Raw genomic sequence first — 27,045 nt, forward strand, 5'->3', positions numbered from 1 at the left:
CAGCCCCCTTTTTTTCTGTTCCACCCCCTTTTATAGCTTTGGCACAAGGCGGGAATCTTTTCTACATCTGGGTCCCCACCCCTCCTTCTAAAGGGAAAAGCACCAGGTGACAGATGGATTTCAGTACCAGGTGACATGGTCACATGTCCTGTGAGATCCCCCCCCAAGCCTTCATTCCTCCCAGCCTGACTCACAGGAAGGCCTGCAAGTAAACAGAGCTATTTACAGTCAATTGTCCTGGTTAATGGGAGCCATCAAGATTCCAAATCACCATTAATGTCCCACACTTTGCATAAGTACAATAAGACCTCAGAGTTATATTTTATATTTCTAATTTCAGATACAAGAATGATACATTCATACAAATAGGATGACCACACTCAATAGATTATAAGCTTTGTAATGATACCTTACAAGAGACCTTTTGCATGAAGCATATTCCAGTTACATTATATTCACACTTATTAGCATATTTTCATGGAATCATATGGAGTGCAATGTCACAGCGGGAAGGGGTGTTTATCCCCAGGTGGATAGTTTATTTGGCTGACAATTCAGCTGCAGTTTGCGCACTGGAAAGAAGGGGGCATTTCCAGCAGCAGCAGCTCTTGCTCCAAGGTCGAGATTAGTCAAGATTTCAGCGAGCAGGCGGAGCCGGGGGCTCCATCGCTCAGGGCCATGCTGTGTAGAGCAGGGATTGATGGCTCCATTCAGTTGGAGGTCTTATTCCCCTGCGTTGGCCAAGCCCTGAGCAATGTTGGTCATATACCCATCCCTAGACACTCCATCCACCTATCCCCATCCGCCCATCTCTCCATCTCCATCCGCACCCACCTGTCTCTCTGGCCCCATCCGTGCCTACGCCTCTCTAGCTCTTCCTGGTGGGGGCCGTCCCATGTGCTTTCACCATTTCCTCAGTCTCAGGGGAAAATAAATGTTGTTTATGGCAGAAGTTGGACTCTCCCCATTTTAGATTCGGTGCATTTCCTGGCTGATTTAAAGTAGCAGAGCCCAGAGTGAGATTCGAGCCGGAGCGTGCCTCGAGAATTCATTGCCGCTAGCAGTGGGACTGTACCTCTCACCCGAGGTGGCTGTGGGTCCCACGGGGACAGGAGCTGCTTTTCAGAGTCCTCCATTGAACATGTGGCTCGTAAGTCAGGATGTGTGACTTCTCTGGGTCAGTGCTTGGCCTCATCTTCCTTCTTAAAACAGCCTTCCTGGGTGGCTGGGAAACCGGCCGTTGTGGGAGGATAGCCCCCAACCCCTCCCCTTCTTCCCATGACCCTGCCCCTCCCCCTCGCCTTCTGCCCCCCATTTCCTGCAGGAGCCCAGAGCACCGCCACCGTGGCAAGTTCCCCTGTCGCAGCCCCAGGCTTACTGAGCGCCCCCAGCCCCAGAGCACCAGGCATGCAGGGTTGTTGCCGGCCCAAAGGGCCCGAGGAGGGGCAACAGCGGGGTTTGTTGCCCGGTGTGCGTCGCACTAATTAACACACCAGGGTGGAGAAGCAAACCAAGTTTATTTGAGCTCAAATAAGGTGCCAGGGAGAACAAGCAATCTCAAATCCTGCACACCCGCGCGCAGGCGGGGTCCCAGCATTTATACCCCCCTTGTTTTCCCCCCTTCCTCCCTCCCCCTTGCAACAGTTACACTTAACACTATAATGTAGCTTGTTAGAACTGTTCTTATTTGCATGTTTATTTATGGCCTTCACAGCACAGACGCATGCAGACTTTCCTTCCCCTTTTTCCTTGTCTTACTGCCGCTTTTTGCTGTTTCGAGCTATACTGCAGCTGCAAGCTGACAGTTACACATTTTGCTTGCTGTTTATTAGCATCTTAGGCTGGTTAAAGTTCACAGCATGGAAGAACTTTGGTTCACTCAGGCCTAGAGTCACAGCTTTGGTTCACTTAGGCCTAGGGACACCAACAGGGTGGTCGTAGTGCTCCCAACCCCAGCCCCGGAGCACTGGGCGGGTGGCGTGGTCCCAGTTCCCAGAGCTCCAGGCAGGCGGCGTGATGCGGCTGTGGCCCCAGCACCCACAACCCTGGGCCTTTCGAGCACTGGCCCTAGCCGCTCCGAGTCCTGGCAGCAGGCCGGCCTGCCCCAGCCCCAACCAGACCTGGGCCACGAAAGAGCGGGAACTGCAGGACGGGGACTGAGGGTGGTGCATGGGTAGGGCCAAGCCAGGCTGTTTGGGGAGGCTCAGCCTCTCCTGGCCTATGATACCCACCGCCCATGACAGCCTCGGTGCGTGGCTGCGGATACGACGAGTGAGTCTCTCCTGGACTCTTTGATAGATAAGCCCAGGCAAATTGTCCCCTCATTTTCCAGTTGAATTGCTGCATCTGGAGGTTGCTAGTCCTCTCTCCACGTCGGTCCAGAAGGTGGAGAGTTTTAATGGTGAGTGGAATTACCCATTGGCATGACTTCCAATGGTGGATTCTCCAGGACACACGACAGGCAGGTTCACTAGAGGGTCGCACCCTCCAAAGCTTGTGTTGGCCGAGCTCCTTGCACTTCTGCATTTCCTGCCCAGGACTTTCTCCTCCCCCACTCCCTCTATTTCAGGGACTCCCTGCTACTCCCTACAATCTCTTCCCTGCTAGCAGGTCTGTGCATCCCCCATTCCCACTCCCTCAATTCCAGGGTGCCCCTATCTCCCCCGCATCTCAGTGGATCATATGCAGCATCATGCGACAAACAAGCACAAAGGCTGAAGTTGGGGTTATCAGTTAATTGCTCTGTTTGGTTCATTTTCCCCCTAGAGGGTCCAGTCCCTGCACTAGGATCCTCCAACCAAAGGAACTTACCTTTGAAACAGATGAAAACTGTTCAATTCAAATGTTACAGGAAGAAAATGACACTGAATGAAAACAAACACGATGACGTGAAGTGTAAAGAAGAAAGACGGAGATTCCACGGTATAAGTTAAGGTAACTAAAGGAGAGACACAATCTGTTGATTACACAAAAGGAACCATGTGACCGGGGTCTCAAGGGGGCCATGCTGTGATTGCTCAATTAGGGCAAACTGCAAAGAATGGGGCAGACAATCCCCAGACTGGTGGCTCTTTACTGAATTCACCAAGCCAGCAACAAAACGGTGTCTACAAGACCTTACTGAGTACCCAGAAGTCAGAAATACAGTTCCCTTAAAGCAACCCAACCTTTAGGCTCCCACCCAGACAGCCAAGAGAAATGTGATGATTACTGAAAATCTTGTTCAGCATATAAAAAGTTCTACCAATCCCAAAGGATCAGATACATCACCCCCCAGGTCAAAGAGTATTTCAGCTCTTACCAAAATACACACTACAGCCAATTCTTATTAACTAGTGTCAGATTTATTGAAAAAGAAAAGAGGGAGCATGTTGGTTAAAAGAACGTTCTACATACAGGTATGAACAGAGTTCTTAGGTCAGTTTCACAGTAGCGATGGTGAGCTTCAGAGCTGCAAAAAGTTCTTTCCAGAATCAGTTTATAGTCCAATGTCCCTGGCCAATATCAGGGCGATCCAGATGGGACTGGAGACCTCAGTCTTGGGACTCAAACGTTCCCTCATGAAGTTTAAGCAGATCTGAGATGAAAGAATCAGGGCCCACTGTTTTTTATAGATCCCTGGCCGGCTGTTGTCAGCCTCTTGACAGCAGGAGTTCCTTCAGTGAAGAATAATGTCTTTGAGGTAATCTCCTATTTCCTAAACATGGATTAACATAAGGCAATTGCCCATCTCCTGCTGTTTGCAGGTCGTTTACTGCATACAAAGAGAAATGAAGACAATGATATTACTACCGTCACAGTTAATCTAAATGTTAAAATCTCCCTTTGATCTCTGAATTAACAGAATATAGCCCTAGACAGCAACTGTTTGATTATATTGTCAGCCTCTAACAATATATATGTAAACACACACAAAACTCCCACAACCATTATCTACTAATATGTCTCTAAAGGTTGAATCTGGGTCAATTCGCCTGTAAGTTGCTTAACCCTTTCTGGCCCTGTGTCATAGCCCCAACGGGAGATTGGTGTAGGAGGGAGTAATCAGAGCTCCTGAACACACCGTAAGGACCTCCCAATCTTGACAAGGTATCAGCCACTAGATTCTCTTTTCCCATGATATGGATTATGTCCATATCAAACTCTTGCAAGGCCAAACTCCAATGGAGTAACCTAGAACTGGTTCCTTTTGCTTTGTGTAACCTCTCCAATGATTAGTGAACATGGAAAACTTCTTGTTATAGAAATGGGGCTTGAGTTGCTTTACAGCCCAAGCGATTGCATAGCATTCTTTCTCTGTAGTCGCATAGTCATAAAGCATAAGCCTAGTGATAATGTCATTACCTATTAGACCATCCTCCAGAAGTGAATCCCAAATGCCTCCCCTCAGCTCACCACTAAAATCCCCCCATTGCAGGTGGATCTTAGCTAAAGGGACAGTTACAGGAAACTTGGGCAGGGCCAGAACAGTTTTGTTCTTGCCTGCCGGTTTGTCCTCTCCTCGGACATAACATTCCTTAACCAAAGTAATGCCTGATGCTGGGTCGCGCCAACCGTGACAATCCACACCATTCACTTTTGTGTTCTTAATAAATTTGTCACTACCCCTTGAAGACTCAGCTCTGATATAATTCACAAGGCCCTGTCCTTCCCCTGTGTTCTCTGGCTTTTGGGGTTCAGGAGACAACGTTAACGTTGACAGGGTTAGCCTCTGCACTCCCAGCTATGGCATTGACTCATTGTGGCTCAGCCGACAAACAAGCACAATGACTGGAAATGGGGTTATTGGTTCCTGAAGCCTCCAGCCCCTGCACTCGGATCTTCCAAGCAAAGGAACTTACCTTTGAAATAGATGAAAACTGTTTAATTTAAATGCAATGGGAAGAAAATGAAACTAAATGAAACCAAATACATTGATGTGAACTGTAAAGAAGCAAGACAGTGATTCCATGGTATAAACTGAGGTAACTAGAGGAGTGATGCGATCTGTTGATTACATGAAAGTAACCACACAAACTCTGAGTCTCAATCTTAGCCTGGTATCAAAGGTTAATGGATAATAAAATGGTTAATTACCTGTAAAGGTTCAAACAAAGGCCAGATAAGCCCACAGGCTGCCCCAGTGACAAGATAATATTGTTCAATTTGCCACTTATGGAACAACCTCGCTTTGCAGACTGACTGCTGTGGGGGATCCTTTAGCATTGGGCGGGCTTCCGCCCACCCAGTTCCCAGAAACCCAATGGATACAAGCAGGAACATGTAATGTCATGGTTAAGAAATGGGCTTTATCCCAAGATAGGGCAGAAATATTTGTAGCCTCTGTGGTGTGTCCACACTAGCCATTAGGAATCAATTAACTCTAGGTTTAAAAAAAACCAAAAACCAAGAAGCCAGCCCTGAACAGAGGCAGGGAAACCCTCCAGAGCCTTAGTACAGCTGGTGCATCATCCTGAGACAGGAAGGAGCAGGGCCGTCCTTAGGCATAGGCAGAATAGGCAGCCGCCTAGGGCACCACTAGGTCTGGGGGCACCGCTCTGCTGGGAGCCTGGACAGATGGGAAGCAGTGGAGCATGTAAGAGCAGGCTGCTGGGTCCTAGAGAGAGCCGAACGCAGCACAGTCTGAGGGAGGGGATTGGCTGCTGGGATCTCTGGGAAGGGGAGGGGGTAGGGGTTGGGGAAGGAGCTCACCTGTGAGTGTGACTCTTTCCCCCTGGCTGAGGTGAGGTGAGGCAGGCTCTGCGGCTCTGGAACCAGTATCCTTTGTTGTCCCCCATAACATCCATTCTTCTCCCCCCCTGCCCCACGGAGCACCCCCTCCTTTCTCCCTCCTCCCCAGGAGCATCCCTCTCTCTCTCCTCCCTCCCCTCCGTCAGGGCTGGGTTGGGTGAGGTGCTGGGGGGTAGGTGGGAGGAGGAGGCTGGCTGCCTGCTGAGGAGTGAAAGTGAAAGTAACTCACTTCCTCGGCCAGGATTGGAATGTCACACAGGGCTGGGCTGGGGTTAGCCAGATGTGTGAAAAATCAGGACAGGGGGTTGGGGTAGGGTGAGCAGATATCCCTATTTTATAGGGCCAGTCCCAATTCTGGGGTCTTTTTCTTATATAGGCTCCTTCCCCCACCCATCCTGATTTTTCACACTTGCTGTCTGGTCACTTTAGGTGGGGGTAATTGGTGCATATATAAGACAAAGCCCCAAATATCGGGACTGGCCCTATAAAATCAGGACATCTGGATCTGGGCCCCCTAGCTGGGGAGCGCCTCTCCCCCGGGCTGGCAGCTGCCAGCGATCCACCTCATCCGTGGGGAGCTGCACAGGGCAAGATGAGCTGCTGTGGCTCCATGGGTGACCTGTCCCTGAGATCAGATGCTGTGCTAACTTCACCCTGGTCCGTAAGGCTGGTGGTGGTGGCCATTGGCGTGTGATTGGACCTGAGGGTTTGCTGCTGCTGTTGCCACTCTGCACCCCAAGAGGTGGATTTTGGGGTCTACTGCAGATGTTGGACCAGCAGGCTGGGGGGTGAGCCAAGCATGAAAGCAGTGCTGTGTTGCCATTTAGATTGTCATTTAACAACTTTGTTTGCCAAAAATTCTTGCTAACAATCCTGAATCCAATTTCAATATTTTTTTTAAAAAAATCAATATCTTAGCCAAAAACAGAAAATTAAGTTGTTGACAATTATTAGTGACAGGTTTGGTTTGAGGCAGGGAGTGGGCCAGTTTTCATCAGAGAAACAAAAAATGTCGACTGACGTTCCTATAGCCTGTTACTCCAGATAAGAGCCCTCCAACAACTGTAATATGCTCATCTCCTTACTAGTGTATAGAGCAGGGGTCGGCAACCTACGGCACACGTGCCAAAGGTGGCAGGTGAGCTGATTTTTGATGGTACACAGCGGCAGGCTGAGCGGCTCAGCCCATCATTGCTCTGGGGTTCCGGCTGCTGCCCTATTGCCAGCTGGGAACCGGCTGCCGGCCCCACTCAGCACCTGCTGCTGGCCTGGGGACTCCCAAGGAACCCCAGGCTGGCAGCGGGCTGAGCAGGCCGCTGAACCACTCAACCTGCTGTCAGCCTGGGGTTCCATTCATTCAGCCGGCAGTGGGCTGAGTGGGCTGGTGGCGGGCTGAGCAGGGCCGGTGGAGGGTTGAGTGGCTCAGTCTGCTGCCAGTCTGGGGTGCCAGCAGCACTCAGCCTACTGCTACTCCGGGGTTCTGGCTGCCAGCCCCTTGCCAGTCAGGAGCCCAGCCACCGGCCCCACTCTGCCTTCTGCCAGCCTGGGTGAGCAGAATCCCAGGCTGGTAGCGGGCTGAGGGGGGTTGGTGGCCGGGATCCTGGCTGGCAGGAGTTGGTAGTCAGAACCCCAGACCAGCAGCGGCCTGAGCAGGGCCTGGGATCCTTGTCTAGGGTTCCAGCCACCAGTCCCGCTCAGCCCACTGCTGGTCTGGGGTTTCATTTACTCAGCTGGCAGTGGCCTGAGCAGGACGTCAGATAATAACAATAGTTTATTTATATAATATAGACAGAGAGAGATACCTTCTACAAACGTTAAAATGTATTACTGGCACGAGAAACCTTAAATTACAGTGAACTTGGCACACCACTTCTGAAAGGTTGCCGACCCCTGGTATAGACTGACCATATGTTGTACTAAGATTCTCTGCCTTTTTTTTTTTTTCCTGTGAGTCAGTATAGCTTTTGCCAGCCCAGAAGTTGGGCAGCCAATGTTTTACGTTTTCACAATGTTTTCTCCACCTTTCATAAAGTAAATACATAGTTAATATGAGTTAAAAAGGCCAGGGACACTTCCTTGTGAAGAATCTGTACAGCAGATCATGCTAGAGCTGTGAAAATGTCAGTTTTTGATGGAACTTTAGAGGCAGTGATTTATCATGTATTTTATCATGTGAATGTGCTGCTATTGCTAATGTCTTTCCAAACAAAAATAAGGTACAATAGGACTTCTGTAACATTTCTGTGCTACCTTAATCTAGATGAGATGATTCTGTGCTGACTTCATTTTGGTCACTTTGTGCTTTACCTAGCAGTAAAACTAGGGTTATATTTTCCCACTGTTTGGAAACCCAGCTTATTAAACTGATTTTGCAGCCAAAAAAGCCAGAAAGATTGCTTTTAATTAAAAACAAATCTTTGTTTCAATACCTCTTCATATAAATTTCCAATAAAATTTTGACAAATTAAAAAAATTATATTATTTGCATCATTCTGTCAAATCAGAATTTTTTCTATAGGGCTACTTCTTTAGTGCTAGTGCATCAGCATTACAGTGTGCTTAATTAAGTTAAACTGGTTTTAATAACGTGAATGTGGCAAGTTTTCCAATACTGTATGCTTATATTTGTGTTGCTAAGAGCAGATCAGGCAAAGGGGCACCAGTTTAATAATCTTACCTAGGGCACCAGAAATCCTAAGGACGGCCCTGGGAAGGAGTCCTCTGCCAGCCTGAGGCTGAGGTGTCAGCCTGAGTAACATCCAGTGGCAGGGAGTTCTGTGGGCTGATGCCAACACTGGACACACCCATGACAGGTGGAACCTGTAGCGCAGAGGCAGCTATTAAAGGAGCCAAGATGCTGTCCTGCTGAGTGAGCCGTCCCAGCTCAGAGAGGGCACTGTGCAATGTTTTGTTTTCTGCCATGTTGGTCTAGGGGCATGAGTCTTGCTTTTGGTGTAGTAGGGCCTGGGTTCAAATCCCAGATAAGCCCGTAGGTTTTGATTTTGCAAATTGCCTTTAGAAAGCAGCTAAAGCAGACAGCTGTGGGGGGCTTCAGTTACTACAGAGTGGGTTAGAAAGTACTGGTCTTTGGGTGCCTACCTCCATTAGGCTATTTTGCATGTGACTTTAACTGTACACATCATCACATTTACACGATGGTGCGGGAAATGCCGATGCTTGGCAGCAATGGGATTTGAACTAGGGATGTAAGTAGCGCTGAAAAAGTTAACCATTTAAACAATTAAAATATTTTGTTTAAATGGTTAATGGGCCAGCTGGCGCGGCTGGAGATGATCCAGCCAGTGTGGCTGGGGCTGGCCAGTCCAGGGGTTAATGGTTAAGGCGGGTTAACCCATAAAACGAATGCTGACCAGATTAACATTTTACATCCTTAATTTAAATCTGTGTCACCAGAGACCAGAATCTCAACCCACCCTCTTTGACTGCTGAGCTACACTGCCAGCTGTATGGTGTTTATTCCTTAGTGAGTGGGCTAAGCTTCGGGCCGGTCTGCACTACGGGACTCAGTCCAGCTACATGAATAACATAGCTGGAGTCAAAATAGTTTAGGTCGACTTATTGCCGTGTCTACACCGCACTAGGTCGATGGGAGAAACTCTTCCCTTGACTTGCTTTATGCTTCTCGTTCCGGTGGAGTACCAGAATCTACAGTCTTCACTAGACCCACTACATCAACCCCCAGTGGAGCAATCGCCATGCTTCGATCCCCTGGAAAGTGTAGACAAGCCCTTAGATTGCAGTTTTGGACGTAAAAGGTCTCATGTTTCTGTCCTGCAGGAGATCCATTTGCTGCACTCTTCCACGACCCCTTGATCTGGTGTTACACCTCCTCCGAGCTGTCATTCATTTCTAACTTTTATCACATCCCATCTCCGTCATCTCCTTTTACAGTCCCAGCCTTTTCTATCCTAGTGACATCTCTCCCGGCCTGTCGCCATCTCTCCGAGCCCTCTCTGGTTGCAGTTAGGGTTTAATCTTTCCTGACAAATAACTATATTCATTAATTAAGCAAATTCTTGCATTAGCGGCAGGGCACTGGATCTAGGATTTTCCTATGTCCTGAATCACTGAGTATCAAACCCTTAAATGGGAAGGATGTTTTTATTCCATGATTTAACAGTTTGCACTGCACTTTCCAGTTACTGCCCTGGAGAAGAATTTAGCCGCAATTTACTCAGGGGAGGCGATCACTGGTAATGGATTTTCAGCAGCAGGTAGAGCGAAAACTCTGGCTGCAGAGATGGCCACAGTTGCAGCGTGGCAGGAAATGAATAGCACAGTAAGTGCCAGCTCTGCGTCTGGTAGATTGAAGGATATGTATCTTGGTTTGGGCAGATGTCAACTTGGCTTCACGTGCCTGGTAAAAGTGGGCTCCGTTCTCATCTCACGTGTCAAGAATTTCAAAAGAGCCAGAGTTGTTCTAAATGTAAAAGGAATGTTTTAAACCAAATTTCTTTATCTTGTTCTTGAAATGTCTGGGGTTTATCTGCAATGTCGCCTGCAGCTTGGGAGCAAAGGATAATTCTTCTGACAAAAGAATTGTCTAAAAAAGTCTTTTGTTTTGTACAAAATAAACGAATCATAGTTTTTTCAGGGTATCGTCAATAGAATGAAGCCCCCCGAAGCCAGGATTGTCCCTTCTGGTTTCGGAGATAAAATCTAAACTTTGTCAGGAAAATGTTTCAGCTCTTTGAAAAAATTAATTTTTTTTGGTTTAAAATTTCAGGTTAATGGAAACTATCCCATACACGCCTGACTGTCTAAACAAATACAGCTGTCTATCCATCTCCATGCACTCCCATCTGTCTATCCAAATACAGCCGTCCATCCATCCCCATGCACTCCCAACTGTCTATCCAAATACAGCCGTCCATCCATCCCCATGCACTCCCATCTGTCTATCCAAATACAGCCGTCCATCCATCCCCATGCACTCCCAACTGTCTATCCAAATACAGCCGTCCATCCATCCCCATGCACTCCCATCTGTATATCTACATACAGCCGTCCATCTATCACCATACACTCCCATCTGTCTATCCAAATACAGCCGTCTATCCATCCCCATACACTCCCATCTCTCTAGCTACATATAGCGGTCTATCGATCCTCATACACTCCCATCTCTCTAGCTACACACAGCCATCTGTTTGTCCCCATACACTCCCATCCGTCTATCCAAATACAGCCCTCTAACCATCCCCATACACTACCATCTCTCTAACCAAATACAGCCATCTGTCCCTCTCCACACACTCCCATCTCTTTATCTACACACAGCTGTCTATCCATCCCCATACACTCCCATCTCTCTATCTACATACAGCCATCCATCCATCCCCATACACTCCCATCTGTCTATCCAAATACAGCCGCCTATCCGTCCCCATACACTCCCATCTCTCTAGCTACACACAGCCATCTGTTTGTCCCCAAACACTTCCATCTGTCTATCTATGTACAGCCGTCTATCCGTCCCCAAACACTCCCATCTGTCTATCTATGTACAGCCGTCTATCCGTCCCCATACACTCCCATCTGCCTATCCAAATACAGCCGTCTATCCGTCCCCATACACTCCCATCTCTCTAACTACACACAGCCATCTGTTTGTCCCCAAACACTCCCATCTGTCTATCTATGTACAGCCGTCTATCCATCCCCAAACACTCCCATCTGTCTATCTACACACAGCCGTTTATCCGTCCCCATACACTCCCATCTCTCTCTATACAGAACTGTCTATGACTATATGGAGTTATCATTGGGGCATGGTTTCATTCACTTTTAACTGCCCTATGTTTTGATGCTGAAGGTTAGAGTCACACCTGGTGCGTGAATATTGCAAGTGCTGATTGCAAACACGGGGGCTGGGATACTGTTTTACCAGCTGGTTGTGTTGAAGTAAAAAATTCCTGAGGAGAACTGTGAGTGCGCCGAAGAGGAAGCAGAGAGACAGCATTTCTTGGGCACAGAACCACCTCGAGGGGCAGATGTGGGGATTTCTGAGCAAGGAACCTGCCTGATGCTTTTTGCTCCTACTGTGTTCAGAGAACCGGATTGCGTGTGCATTCTTTGCAATATACAAAACAACACCTAGAATAGATCCATCTTGCCTCCTCAATTTCTCATCCTAACGCAAACAACCCAGCTCAGAGACAAGAGTTCAATTCTCTGTCTTTAACTGGAACTTTTTTGGATGGAAGATGAGGCCTCTTGAGGGGTGTGTGACAGCAGAGCCCCCACCCCAGACACTGACACGTAGGCTTGTGAAAAAAGCCCTTTTGGCTTCTCTTGTGCAACCTGTTGCCCTTAAAAATGCACCGTGTTTCCTGGCTGGTTAGTCAGGCTTTGCTTCCATTTTGATGCAGAACACTCTGCGTAGACGCAAACATCTCCTGTCTCTGGCTGTGTCTTCAATGGCAGCGGGGGAGGGGTTGGCGGGGGGGAGGGAGCCTTTTTTAGATGGCTCTATTCTAGGTGTGGTTTTGTATATTGCAAAGAATGCACACGCAGTCCGGTTCTTCTGCAGTCCGGTTCTTCTAATTTCCATATCTGCTGTTTTAGGGCTTCCTTCTTCTTTTGTAAGGTCTGTGGAGAGACGGTTGGCAGGCTGAGCAGGAAAGCGTGTCTCTTGTGACTGGGAAGTTCATGATCCAAAGTGTCCACCACGTCATGGAAATTATACTTCTCTAGATCAAAACTAGACAGAAGGAAAACCTTAGGAGACCCCCATACTCGAGTCAGCTGACCCAGGCCAGCCGTGGTGATGCTGAGGGGCTTTTACCCCTGTGTAGACTTACCCTAACACATCCCTTCTTGTTCATCTCCTTTTCCATCTCTCTTCATGCAGACATCTGTCCCGTCCCATTGCCTTGTCTCTGAGCCCTGTCTGTTTGTAATCGGAGATTATTCCTTTGTGAAAAATAACCCAGTTAAATTGGTAATAAAACCCATGTACTAGCCCAAGGGAACTGGATTGGGGTTTTCCCATCTCCTGATCTCTGTGTAACAAACCAGAGCCAGTTCGATTTTTTGCCCCCAGTGGTCCCTTGGAGTTTATCCATCGGATGTATTTATAGAGAGCAATCATATCTCCCCTCAGTCTTCTTTTGGTTAGGCTCATCTGCAAACTTGCAGAGAGACCAGTCCTTAGTGAAAAGTAACACTGGTAGTTCTTCCAGAAAACTCTTGCATTAGCCTCAGGGAGCATGACTGAGGCTTTCCCAAAAAAAACAGGAGTACTTGTGGCACCTTAAAGACTAACAAATTTATTGTAGCATGAGCTTTCGTGAGCTAAAGCTCACTTCTTCGGATGCATAGAATGGAACACACAGACAGGAGATATTTATACATACAGAGAACATGAAAAGGTGGAAGTATGCATACCAACAGGCAGAGTCTAATCAATTGAGATGAGCTATCGTTAGCAGGAGGAAAAAAAACTTTTTGAAGTGATAATTAAGATGGCCCATAGAAGGTGTGAGGAGAACTTAACATAGGGAAATAGAATCAATTGGTGTAATGACCCAACCATTCCCAGTCTTTATTTAGACCACAGTTAATGGTATCTAGTTTGCATATTAATTCAAAGCACAGGAACAGATCTATACAGACACATGCCTGGAACCCCGACCAGGTGTATTCTATTTGCTACCCAAGATCCATAAACCTGGAAATCCTGGACGCCCCATCATCTCAAGCATTGGTACTTTAACAGCAGGATTGTCTGGCTATGTGGACTCTCTCCTCAGGCCCTATGCTACCAGCACTCCCAGCTATCTTCGAGACACCACTGACTTCCTGAGGAAACTACAATCCATCAATGATCTTCCAGAAAACACCATTCTGGCCACTATGGATGTGGAAGCCCTCTACACTAACATTCCACACGAAGATGGACTACAAGCCATCAGGAACAGTATCCCCGATAATATCACGGCTAACCTGGTGGCTGAACTTTGTGACTTTGTCCTCACCCACAACTATTTCACATTTGGGGACAATATATATCTTCAAGTCAGTGGCACTGCTATGGGTACCCGCATGGCCCCTCAGTATGCCAACATCTTTATGGCTGACTTAGAACAACGCTTCCTTAACTCTCGTTCCCTAACACCCCTACTCTACTTGCGCTACATTGATGACATCTTCATCATCTGGACTCATGGAAAAGAAGCCCTCGAGGAATTCCACCGAGATTTTAACAATTTCCATCCCACCATCAACCTCAGCCTAGACCAATCCACACAAGCGGTCCATTTCCTAGACACTACTGTGCTAATAAACGATGGTCACATAAATACCACCCTATACCGGAAACCCACTGACCGCTATACTTACTTACATGCCTCCAGCTTCCATCCCGGACACACCACACGATCCATTGTCTACAGCCAAGCTCTAAGATACAACCGTATTTGCTCCAATCCCTCGGACAGAGATAAACACCTACAAGATCTCTATCAAGCATTCTTAAACCTACAATACCCACCTGCTGAAGTGAAAAAACAGATTGACAGAGCCAGAAGAGTACCCAGAAGCCACCTACTACAGGACAGGCCTAAAAAAGAAAATAACAGAACACCACTAGCCATCACCTACAGCCCCCAACTAAAACCTCTCCAGCGCATCATCAAAGATTTACAACCTATCCTTAAAGATGATCCTCACTCTCACAGATCTTGGGAGACAGGCCAGTCCTTGCTTATAGACAGCCTCCCAACCTGAAGCAAATACTCACCAGCAACCGCACACCATACAACATAAACACTAACCCAGGAACCTATCCTTGCAATAAAGCCCGATGCCAGCTCTGTCCACATATCCATTCAAGTGACACCATCACAGGACCTAATCACATCAGACACACCATCAGGGGCTCGTACACCTGCACATCTACCAACGTGATATATGCCATCATGTGCCAGCAATGCCCCTCTGCCATGTACATTGGCCAAACCGGACAGTCTCTACGCAAAAGAATAAATGGACACAAATCTGACATCAGGAATCATAACATTCAAAAACCAGTGGGAGAACACTTCAACCTTCCTAACCACTCAGTGACAGACTTGAAGGTGGCAATTTTGCAACAAAAAAACTTCAAAAACAGACTCCAAAGAGAGACTGCTGAACTTGAATTAATATGCAAACTAGATACCATTAACTGTGGTCTAAATAAAGACTGGGAATGGTTGGGTCATTACACCAATTGATTCTATTTCCCTATGTTAAGTTCTCCTCACACCTTCTATGGGCCATCTTAATTATCACTTCAAAAAGTTTTTTTTCCTCCTGCTAACGATAGCTCATCTCAATTGATTAGACTCTGCCTGTTGGTATGCATACTTCCACCTTTTCATGTTCTCTGTATGTATAAATATCTCCTGTCTGTGTGTTCCATTCTATGCATCCGAAGAAGTGAGCTTTAGCTCACGAAAGCTCATGCTACAATAAATTTGTTAGTCTTTAAGGTGCCACAAGTACTCCTGTTTTTTTTTGCGGATACAGACTAACACGGCTGCTACTCTGAAACCTGAGGCTTTCCCGTCTCCCGGGTCTCTGAGTAATAAACCTGAGCACAGTCCATTGGGTGGATCAGGGTATCTGCAGGCTGCGTTCACCATGTCATTCTCAACAGACGCCAGGCGGCCTAAACAGGCCTGCTTGCTTTCGCTTCTGGGACTAATAGAGTCATGGCCAATGAATCACCACTTGGCACTTCTCAAGGAAGCCCAATTAATTCTTTAGGTACAAGCCCTCCAGAGCAAAGAAGAGGTTTACAATGCACTTCCTATCACCAGATAACATGGCGTGCTGGTGCCTGGAGCCGCCCCTGCCTCTTGATCAGCTGTTACCGGATAAAAACTCAGCACGGTTAGAGGATGTGACCCCTGAAGCTAGTAAAGATGGCAAAAGGTTTGGTTGGCAAGAAGAAGGTGATGAGGAGGAGGAGATGGTGGTTCTAGAAGAGGGTGGCCACAGTGAAATCGCAGCCCTCCCATAAGATTACATTTATGATTTTGTTTTTATTGTGTTTGTCAATTAAGGAATGTACTGAGGAGGAGATTGATGGATTGAAAACTGTCTCACTTTCAATGTCAGGGGTTTCCTGGTCCTGTTCACAGGCAGGGAGCTCTGTAGGGAAGCATGTGTTCTGGGTCGGTCTGAAAAGAGGCAGTCTAGAGCAAGGCGAGGTGAGTTGTGCCGTTCTGCCTTAAGGAGCAGCCTGCTTTGTCTCTTTCTGGTTTGAGTTCTTGTGTGTTAGGGCTTTGGATTCTAAGCAAGAGTATCTGTTTTTTTTTTCTAACTTCTCTGTGAACATAGTATTGGATAACTCAATTTAAAAAGCACTTTTTTGGTCATCTAGAGACAGACTGAAGTGGTTGAAATAAACCTGTTCCCCAAACAAATCAGGGCCTAATTCAGCATTGCAAAGTGCATGCTATGGGGGTATAGAACACTGCCATTTTAATTCCATACCATTTTATACCCACTTTGCATTTATTTGCGCTATACAAGATGCAGAACAATGGTGAATTGGGCCTATATTTGTGGATTCTTACACCATCTGGGGTTTTCTTATCCTGCCTTTTTAAAACAAACAATAACTGAAACATTCCCTTTCTTTTCTGCGGCAGATGGAAGCTCTCACAAATTTCATGATGGCCATGGATCTGGACTCATACCAAAAGGCATTTGTTGAGATGTGTTTACAGAGCTACAGAAACCACCTGGCTCATTTAGAAACTGAAGACCCATCAGAAGCAGCTTGCAAAGTTAAGGAGGAATTGGAGTCATTTGAAAATGCCATGCTAAATATCGCCATCACAGGAGAGACAGGTGCTGGAAAATCATCCTTCATCAACGCCATCCGGGGTGTGGGACACAAGGATGAAAACGCGGCTGCGACTGGGGAGACAGAAACAACAAGGAAGCCAACTCCTTATCTACACCCGACATACCCCAAAGTAACATTCTGGGACATGCCAGGAGTTGAAACACCAGATTTGCAGATAGCCCAATATCCTGAAAAGTAAACTTTGACAGCTATGATTTCTTCATCATTATAGCTTCTGAGCAATTCAAATCCAGCCATGCCAAGCTCGCGAGGGAGATTCGGGGAAGGGGAAAGAAGTTTTACTTTGTGTGCTCCAAAGTAGATGCTGACTTGTATAATGCCAAGAGGCAACAACCCTCCACCTACAAGGAGGAGAAAGTCTTGGAGGCGATTAAAGAGAATTGCATACAGCACCTTGAAGCAGAAGGGATGACCTCTCCTAAGGTTTTCCTTCTCTCCAGCTTTGATCTAGAGAACTATAATTTCCATGACGTGGTGGACACTTTGGAACGTGAACTTCCCAGTCACAAGAGACACGCTTTCCTGCTCAGCCTGCTGACCGTCTCTCCACAGACCTTACAAAAGAAGAAGAAAGCCCTAAAACAGCAGATATGGAAATTAGCCCTCCTGTCGGGAGCTGCCTCTGGTGGGGTGGCTGCGATTCCTGGTTCTCGTAGCAAAAGTCTCTGTCTTGCTTTTAATGTTCCCTTCTTGCTGAAACGCATGCGCGGCTATTCCAAGAGCTTCGGCCTGGAGGAGAACTCCCTTGCAAAACTCGCTCAGCACTCTGGAAAGTCTGTCAATGACCTGAAAGCCGTGATAAAAACCCCACTGGCCAAAGATCTAACAGTCAAATATGTGTGGGAATTCCTGATCCAGAGCCCGGTCCTGCTCACTTTGAAGTCAATGGACGCTTTATTATCGTCTTCAGTGGGAGCTAAATTGCAGGCCATGACTGAGACTTGGATGCTGGTAGCAAATTTTAGTGAGTATTGTGGGAAAGTCCTACCTGTGTTATGTGCCCTCACAGCAGGAGGAATTTCTTATAGTGCCACCAGCTTCATGATGTATAGATTCCTAGATGCTGTTGCTGAAGATGCTCAACGAGTTTGGGAGGTTGTTTTGGAAGAAGAAGGGAAAAAATCTATATAACAGCAAGGAACCATCCATAAACTTGGGAGTGAATGAAAGAAGCCGAACCCTGCTGAAGATTGGAGCTGGGCTATTCGAAAGCCTCACCAACGCTAGCCAAAGGGAGACCTTTTTATTCTTGAATTGCTCCAGCAGAAGAGAAGGAAATGCCAAATGAGACTTCAGGGTGATTGTCTGATTTGTATTCCGTTTTTTATTCACTGAATTCAATGAACTCTGTACGAAATCATTCTGGGGTAAGCTTTCAGATGTATACCCCCAACACTGGAACAAGATCAGAAAGGTAAATGCTCCTGTGATATGAGACAGTCTGGTATGTCTAGAAATGGAAGGCGAAGGGTAATTATTTTAGTACTTCCCCAAATATGACCAACTGTTCCAGATCTTAAACCGTAGCTTGCAGGTTTTTTGGATTTAACAGTAAGGGGTTTCAAGAAAGAAGATAAATGATCCCATTTGCTGTCTAAGCAACTAAGCATTTCCTACACAAACTGCTTCCAAGGTGGAGCAACTTGCTATTTTTTTGGAACATATAATTACAACAATCTGATATTCTTTGGGGGCGATATTAAGTCCTCCCTTTGGGGGCCTGTATATAGATAGACAGATGGGAGTGTATGAGGATGGATAGACAGCTGTGTGTAGATGGACAGATGGGAGTGTATGGGGTTGGATAGACGGCTGTGTGTAGATAGACAGATGGGAGTTTATGGGGACGGATAGACACCTATGTGTAGATGGACAGATGGGAGTGTATTGGGACGGATAGACGCCTGTGTGTAGATGGACAGATGGGAGAGTATGGGGACGGATAGACGCCTGTGTGTAGATGGACAGATGGGAGAGTATGGGGACGGATAGATGCCTGTGTATAGATGGACAGATGGGAATGTATGGGGACGGATAGATGGCTGTATGGCGATAGACAGATGGGAGCGTATGGAGATGGATAGACGGCTGTGTGTAGATAGACAGATGGGAGCGTATGGGGACGGATAGACGCCTGTGTGTAGATGGACAGATGGGAGTATATGGGGATGGTGTGACTTTATTGACATGAACTGTGACCATATAGATCATTGTTGAAACCAGGGTTTTATAGTTGCACCAAATCTTGTAAAAAGGAAGTCCAGTAAGATGTCTATGGAAAGGTTGTGATCTGCTGGTTATGATTATGCTATCTGTATGCATGTATCAATTTTGTAGTTGAAATTATGATTATTGGCTATGTACTTGTATCTCAATGTGTTTAATTCTAAGTAGCATTAGTGAAGCATTTAGTCAGCTTCTTGAGAAAGGAATTTGCAGATTAAGTGCCCAATCAAGAAACAATTAACCAACAATGGACCTTGAGAGACTCCAATCCACATGAGAAGTCTTCCTGGGGATGTTCAAGATAACATGTGAGCAATGGCTGCTCTCTCTGTAAAGAACTGAGTCATGCATGGACATGTGACTTGCCTATGTGACTCCAAACTCCATCTTGCTGCTGTGATTTCCACAGTAAGAACAAAGGGGTGTCCTTCCACGTGGCAGAGGATATAAAAGGCAGCTGCATCTCCTCCGTCTTGTCTTCAGTCCTGCTTCTGACCTCTGGAGCAACTTTGCTACAAACTGAAGCTCTGAACAAAGGACGAATGACCCATCCCAGCTGTGGATGTTCTCCAGAGACTTGATTTGAACCTGCAGTTTATTCCATCACTGCTACAAGCCTGAACCAAGAACTTTGCCATTACTGTATGTAATTGATTCCATTTAACCCATTTAACTCTTATCTATATTTCTTTTTTTTATGAATAAACCTTTAGATTTTAGATTCTAAAGGATTGATAACAGTGTGATTTGTGGGTAAGATCTGACTTGTATATTGACCTGGGTCTGGGGCTTGGTCCTTTGGAATCAGAAGAACCTTTTTTCTTTTACTGGGGTATTGGTTTTCATAACCAGTCATCCTCATAAGGAGCGGTGCTGGTGGTGATACTGGGAAACTGGAGTGTCTACAGGAATTGCTTGTATGACTTGTGGTTAGCCAGTGGGGTGAGACCAAGGTCCTCTCTGGCTGGCTGGGTTGGTTGCCTTGATAGTAAAGGAAACCCAGCCTTGGGCTGTAACTGCCCTGCTCTAAGCAATTTGTCCTGAATTCATAGATTCATAGACTTAAGGACAGACGGGACCATTATGATCATCTAGTCTGACCTCCTGCACGATGCAGGCCACACAATCTCACCCACCCACTCCTGTATCAAACCCCTAACCTATGTCTGAGTTATTGAAGTCCTCAAATCGTGGTTTAAAGACCTCAAGCTGCAGAGAATCCTCCAGCAAGTGACCCAGGCCACATGCTGCAGAGGAAGGCGAAAAACCTCCAGAGCCTCTGCCAATCTGCCCTGGAGTAAAATTCCTTCCCGACCCCAAATATGCTGATCAGCTAAACCCTGAGCATGTGGGCAAGACTCACCAGCCAGACACCCAGGAAAGAATTCTCTGCAGTAACTCAGATCCCAACCCATCTAACATCCTATCACAGACCACTGGGCATATTTACCGCTAATAGTCAAAGATCAATTAATTGCCAGAATTAGACTATCCCATCATACCATCCCCTCCATAAAATTATCAAGCTTAGTCTTGAAGCTAGATATGTCTTTTGCCCCCACTGATCCCCTTGGAAGGCTGTTCCAGAACTTCACTCCTCTAATGGTTAGAAAGCTTCATCTAATTTCAAGTCTAAACTTCCTGATGGCCAGTTTATATCCATTTGTTCTTGTGTCCACATTGGTACTAAGCTTAAATAATTCCTCTCCCTCCCTGATATTTATCCCTCTGATATATTTATAAAGAGCAATCATATCTCCCCTCATCCTTCTTTTGCTTAGGCTAAACAAGCCAAGCTCTTTCAGTCTCCTTTCATAAGACAGGTTTTCCATTCCTCGGATCATCCTAGTAGCCCTTCTCTGTACCTGTTCCAGTTTGAATTCATCCTTCTTAAACATGGGAGACAAGAACTGCACACAGTATTCCAGATGAGGTCTCACCAGTGCCTTGTATAACGGTACTAACACCTCCTTATCTTTACTGGAAATACCTCGCCTGATGCATCCTAAAACCACATTCGCTTTTTTAATGGCCATATCACATTGGCAGCTCATAGTCATCCCGTCATCAACCAATACTCCAAGGCCCTTCTCCTCCTCTGTTACTTCCAACTGATGTGTCCCCAATTTATAACCAAAATTCTTGTTATTAATCCCTAAATGCATGACCTTGCACTTTTCACTATTAAATTTCATCTTATTACTATTACTCCTCCAGTTTACAAGGTCATCCAGATCATCCTGTATGATATCCTGGTCCTTCTCTGTGTTAGCAATACCTCCCAGATTTGTGTCATCTGCAAACTTTATTAGCACAAGCAACAAAGAATCCTGTGGCACCTTATAGACTAACAGATGTTTTGCAGCATGAGCTTTCGTGGGTGAATACCCACTTCTTCGGATGCAAGTGGATGCAAGTGGATGCAAATTATTAGCACATTCCCACTTTTTGTGCCAAAGTCAGTATTAAAAAGATTAAATAAGATTGGTCCCAAAACCGATCCCTGAGGAACTCCACTAGTAACCTCCTTCCAGCCTGACAGTTCACTTTTCATTATGACCCGCTGTAGTCTCCCCTTTAACCAGTTCCTTATCCACCTTTCAATTTTCATATTGATCCCCATCTTTTCCAATTTAACTAATAATTCCCCATGTGGAACCGTATCAAATGCCTTACTGAAATCGAGGTAAATTAGATCCACTGCGTTTCCTTTGTCTAAAAAATCTGTTACCTTCTCAAAGAAGGAGATCAGGTTGGTTTGGCACGATCTACCTTTTGTAAAACCATGTTGTATTTTGTCCCAATTACCATTGACCTCAATGTCCTTAACTACTTTCTCCTTCAAAATTTTTTCCAAGACCTTACATACTACAGATTTCAAACTAAGAGGCCTATAGTTACTCAGATCACCTTTTTTCCCTTTCTTAAAAATAGGAACTATGTTAGCAATTCTCCAGTCGGACGCTACAGCCCCTGAGTTTACTGATTCATTAAAAATTCTTGCCAATGGGCTTGCAATTTCATGTGCCAGTTCATATTCTTGGATGAAGATTATTTGGGCCCTCCGATTGCGTCCCATTAAGCTGTTCGAGTTTGGCTTCTACCTCAGATGTGGTAATATCTACCTGCATATCCTCATTCCCATTTGTCATCCTACCATTATCCCTAAGCTCCTCATTAGCCTCATTAAAGACTGCGGCAAAGTATTTGTTTAGATATTGGGCCATGCCTAGATTATCCTTAACCTCCATTCCATCCTCAGTGTTTAGCGGTCCCACTTCTTCTTTCTTTGTTTTCTTCTTATTTATATGGCTATAGAACCTTTTACTATTGGTATTAATTCCCTTTGCAAGGTCCAACTCTACATGGCTTTTGGCCTTTCTCACTTTATCCCTACATGTTCAGACCTCAATAAAGTAGCTTTCCTTGCTAATGCCTCCCATCTTCCACTCCTTGTAGGCTTTCTGCTTTTTCTTAATCACCTCTCTGAGATTCTTTCTCATCCTGCTTGGTCTACAACTCCAGCCTATGATTTTTTTCCCCCTTTCTTGGGATGCAGGCTTCTGATAGTTTCTGCAACTTTGACTTGAAGTAATTCCAGGCCTCCTCCGCCTTTAGATCCACAAGTTCTTCAGTCCAATCCACTTCCCTAACTAATTTCCTTAATTCTTTAAAGTTAGCCCTTTTGAAATCAAAAACCCTGGTCCCAGATCTATTTTTGTTTATTATTCCATCTAGTTTGAACTGAATTAGCTCATGATCACTCGAACCAAGGTTGTCCCCTACAACCATTTCTTCTAGGAGGTTCTCACTTCTCACCAAAACCAAATCTAAAATGACATCCTCTCTTGTTGGTTCTTCAACTACTTGGTGAAGGAATCCAGCAGCTATCGCATCCAGAAAAATCTGAGCCCTATTATTATTACTAGCACTTGTTCTCCAGTCTATATCTGGGAAGTTAAAGTCTCCCATGATCACACAATTCCTATTAGTGTTTACTGCTTTAAAAACATTAAAGAGGTCTCTATCCATATCCAAATCAGATCCTGGCTGTCTGTAGCACACCCCAAGCACTATCTCAGGGGAGGTTCTAGTAGCTTTCTATCCCAATGTGATTTTTGCCCAGACAGACTCTGTCTTATCCATTCCATCACTTCTTATTTCTTTATCGTCAACCTCATCATTGACATACAATGTTGCTCCACCACCTTTGCCTTTATTTTTGTCTTTCCTAAACAGCACATACCCTTCAATACCTGTACTCCAGTCATGACTACTATTCCACCATGTTTCTGTTATCCCTATAATATCCGGTTTCACTTCCTGCACCAGTAGCTCTACTTCCTCCATTTTGTTACCTAGGCTCCTCAGTTGTATCTCGCCAGAGGCAGCATTGTTACAGATGGATAGAGGTCTGTATTTGGATAGACAGATGTGAGTGTGTGGGGACAGATAGATGACTGTGTGTAGATAGACAGATGGGAGTGTATGGGGATGGATAGACAGCTGTGTGTAGATAGACAGATGGGAGTGTATGGGGATGGATAGACAGCTGTGTGTAGATAGACAGATGGGAGTGTATGGGGACAGATAGATGGCTATACATAGATAGACAGATGGGAGTATATGGGGACGGATAGACAGCTGTATGGCGATAGACAGATGGGAGTGTATGGGGATGGATAGATGGCTGTGTGTAGATAGACAGATGGGAGTGCATGGGGACGGATAGATGGCTGTATGTAGATAGACAGATGAGAGTGTATGGGGACAGATAGATGGCTGTGTGTAGACATATGGGAATGTATGGGGACGGATAGATGGCTGTGTGTAGATAGACAGATGGGAGTGTATGGGGATGGATAGATGGCTGTACATATATAGACAGATGGGAATGTCTGAGGGTGGATATACGGCTGTGTGTAGATAGACAGTTGGGAGTGCGTGCGGACGGTTAGACGGCTGTGTGTAGATAGACAGATGGGAATGTATGGGGACGGATAGACGGCTGTATGTAGATAGACAGATGGGAGTATACGGGGATGGATAGACGGCTGTGTGTAGATAGACAGATGGGAGTGTATGGGGATAGTTTCCATTCACTTTCAATTTTTAACAGAAAAAAAATTCCATTTTTCTCAAAAATAAAATCCGTTTTTCAAAAAACGGAAATATTTCCCTGACAAGGTTTAGTTTTCACCTCCCGAACGAAAAGGGACAAACCTGGCTTCAGGGATAGGGGTGGGGCGGCTTCTCTCAATGACATTCTGAAAAAATTATCATACATTTATTTTGCACCACCGAAAAACGTTTTCCAGACAATTCTTTAGTCAGAAGGATTATCCTCTCTTCCCAAGCTGCAGGCGACGTTGCAGACAAACCCCAGACGTTTCAAGAACGATATAAAGAAATTTGGTTAAAAAAAATCCTTTTACATTTAAAACTTTGGCTCTTTCTAAATTCTTGACACATGAGAAGGGAACAGTACCCGCTTTTACCAGGCAGATGATGCCAAGTCCACTTCTGCCCAAAACAAGAAGCATACCCTTAAATCTACCAGTCACAGAGCTGGCACTTACTGTGCTATTCATTTCTAGCCACTGTGCACCCGTGGCCATCTCAGCAGCTGGAGTGTTCGCTCTACCCGTGGCTGGAAATATGTTATCCCCTTGGCAAGCTGCAGCTAAATTATTCACCAAGGCAGTAATTGGAAAGTGCAGTGCAAAATGTTACATCAGGGAATCAAAACATCTTTCCCATTTAAGGGTTTGTTACTCAAAGATTCAGGAGATGGGAAAACATGAAATCCAGCGCCCTCTGGCTAATGCAAGATTTTCCTTAATTAATGAACATGGCTATGTTTCATGGAGCACTAATCTCTAGCTGGAAACAGAGAGAGCTTGAAGAGAAGGCGACAGGACTGGAGATATATCACTAGGATTAAACAGGGCGGGACTGTAAAAGGAGATGAACGAGAGGGGCTGTGATAAAGGTTAGAAATGAATGGAAACTCAGCGGGGACTGAAGGGGCCATCCACGAGTGTCACCAGAACAAGGGGTCATGGAAAGTGTGAAACAAATGGAATGGACACAGGACAGGAACATGGGACCGTTTATGTCCAGAACTGCAGTCTAGGCTCTAGCGCATACACTGGTGACTAGGTAGTGTGTGGATCGGGGGGGGGGGGGAATGTGAGTTCTAGTCTCTCTGGTGACATGGATTCAAAGCCTATTGCTGCTAAGCTCTTCTCACATAGATGTGTAAACACCACAATGGCTGCATTTAAAAGCACATTCATAAGAGAGTTAGACACCCCAAGGACAGTACTTTCTTGTGCACATTAGCACCCCATAGGTGTCTGTTCTTCTTTCCAGCTGTTTTGTAAAGTTAATTTGCATACTCAAAATCTCTGGGCTTGTCCAGGATTTGAATGCAGGACCCAACATGAGAGGTATACCAGATAGTGAAAGAATGAACAGGGGCTTCTCTGAGCTAGGATGGCTCCCACTGTACTCAGGCATCTTTGCCTCTTTAACAGCTGCTGCTGCCCTGCAGGCTCTGCCTCTCATGGGCATCTCTGGCATTGGCATCAGTCCATGGAACTCCCTGCCCCAGGATGTTACTGAGTCTGTCAAAAGGCCCCTTCCCATCTCCAGGACCCACACCTGTCTGATTCGCTTTTTGAGGGTCGGGCACCATCTGCGGAGGGTTTCTGTGCCTCCATCCAGGGGTGGCTTCTTGCTAGTCTCTCTGCAGGGCGAGGTTGTTCCATAAATGGCAAATTGAACAACAATCGCCTGTCATTGCGGCAACCTGTGGACTTACCCTGGCATTGTTTGAACCTTTACACATAATTAACCATTTTATCATCCATTAACCTTTGATACAGGGCAGGAATTGAGACTCCTATGGTTGCTTTTGTGTAATCAACAGATTGTATTGCTCCTTTAGTTACCTTAATTTATACCACGGAATCACCGTCTTTCTTCTTTGTAGCTCACATCATCGTGTTTGTTTTCATTCAGTTTCAGTTTCATCCAGTAGCATTTGAATTAAACAGTTTTCATCAATTTCAAAGGTAAGTTCCTTTGCTTGGAGGATCCTAGTGCAGGGAATGGCCCCTCCAGGCACAGAAATTAACCACTAGCCCCAGCTCCAGTCTTTGTGCTTGTTTGTCGGATAAGCCACAATGAGTAAATAATTCCGTCGGCCAGACTGGGGTTTCTCCCCGGTCAGTGATTTGGAAAATTTGGGTTCGGTTTTCGTTTGCCGTGTTCATGGTGAATGTTAAAATTCCCAGGGACTCAGCAGTTTGAAGGACCCCTTTTGCCCCTGGAGGCAGGGAAGGGGAATACGAACCCACGGCCTGTGACAGCTCTAACACCATCCGGCCACGTGCTGGACCAAGCTAATGGAATTGCAACAACCATCATTGACCCTAGTTTAATTCGTTTGGGGGCCTTGTATGAACAATGGAATAGGGTGTATGTGATTGTACGTGGCTACCCTGAAAACACAACAGTGTCACAGCTGTGCAGCCGCAGTGCTGCAGTGTAGACGCACCTACGCCGCCCAGAGCGGTTCTCCCAGCAGCGTGATTAACCACCTCCCTGACAGGCGGGAGCTCGGCTGAGGGAAGAATTCTTCCGTCAACCCAACACTGTCTCCAGAGGCACATGGGTCGGATTAACCAGGCTGCTCAGAGGTGTGGCTCTTTCACACCCCTGTGCGACGTAGTTAAACAATTTTCTGGTGCCGACCAGGCCTCTGCAGGGAGGGCACATGACATGGGCCTGCTCAGGCAGACTGCGTGTGCTGAGGATATCACAGGGAAGGCAGGGAACAGCTGGGTCTGGAGATCCCCAGAGCACCTCAGAGCCGTAGAGGGATTTCACAGACTAGTGTGTACAGAGGATGGATTTCAACATTCAGAGTCATTTTCAAAGGAGCCTATGGGAGTTAGGCACCCAATATAGTCACCAGCACAGCAGGGCTTTCTAACCCACCCCCAGCCACCCCAGCACCACTCAGTTACAGGCCCCTCTCCAGCTCACTAGCCCACCTACTCCTGGCTGCCCCTCGCCCCAGCTCCATCTGCTTTCCAAAGGTCATTTGCAAAAGGCCAAGCACTGGGCTCGTCCGGGATTTGAACCCGGGACCTCTCGCACCCAAAGCGAGAATCATACCCCTAGACCAACGAGCC

The 27,045-nt window shown here is 46.2% G+C and overlaps 1 non-coding gene and 1 pseudogene across 1 annotated transcript; one reads left to right on the forward strand and one right to left on the reverse strand.

Moving 5' to 3' along the window:
* Positions 1-2,851: 2,851 nt before the first annotated feature.
* On the forward strand, positions 2,852-17,751 carry LOC120381013 (annotated as a pseudogene).
* A 9,222-nt stretch (positions 17,752-26,973) lies between these two features.
* TRNAP-UGG lies at positions 26,974-27,045 on the reverse strand. Its single transcript has one exon. It is a non-coding gene; the product is annotated as a tRNA-Pro (tRNA).

Source organism: Mauremys reevesii, linkage group 13 (assembly GCF_016161935.1).
Source record: "Mauremys reevesii isolate NIE-2019 linkage group 13, ASM1616193v1, whole genome shotgun sequence".
Lineage (NCBI taxonomy): Eukaryota > Metazoa > Chordata > Testudines > Geoemydidae > Mauremys > Mauremys reevesii.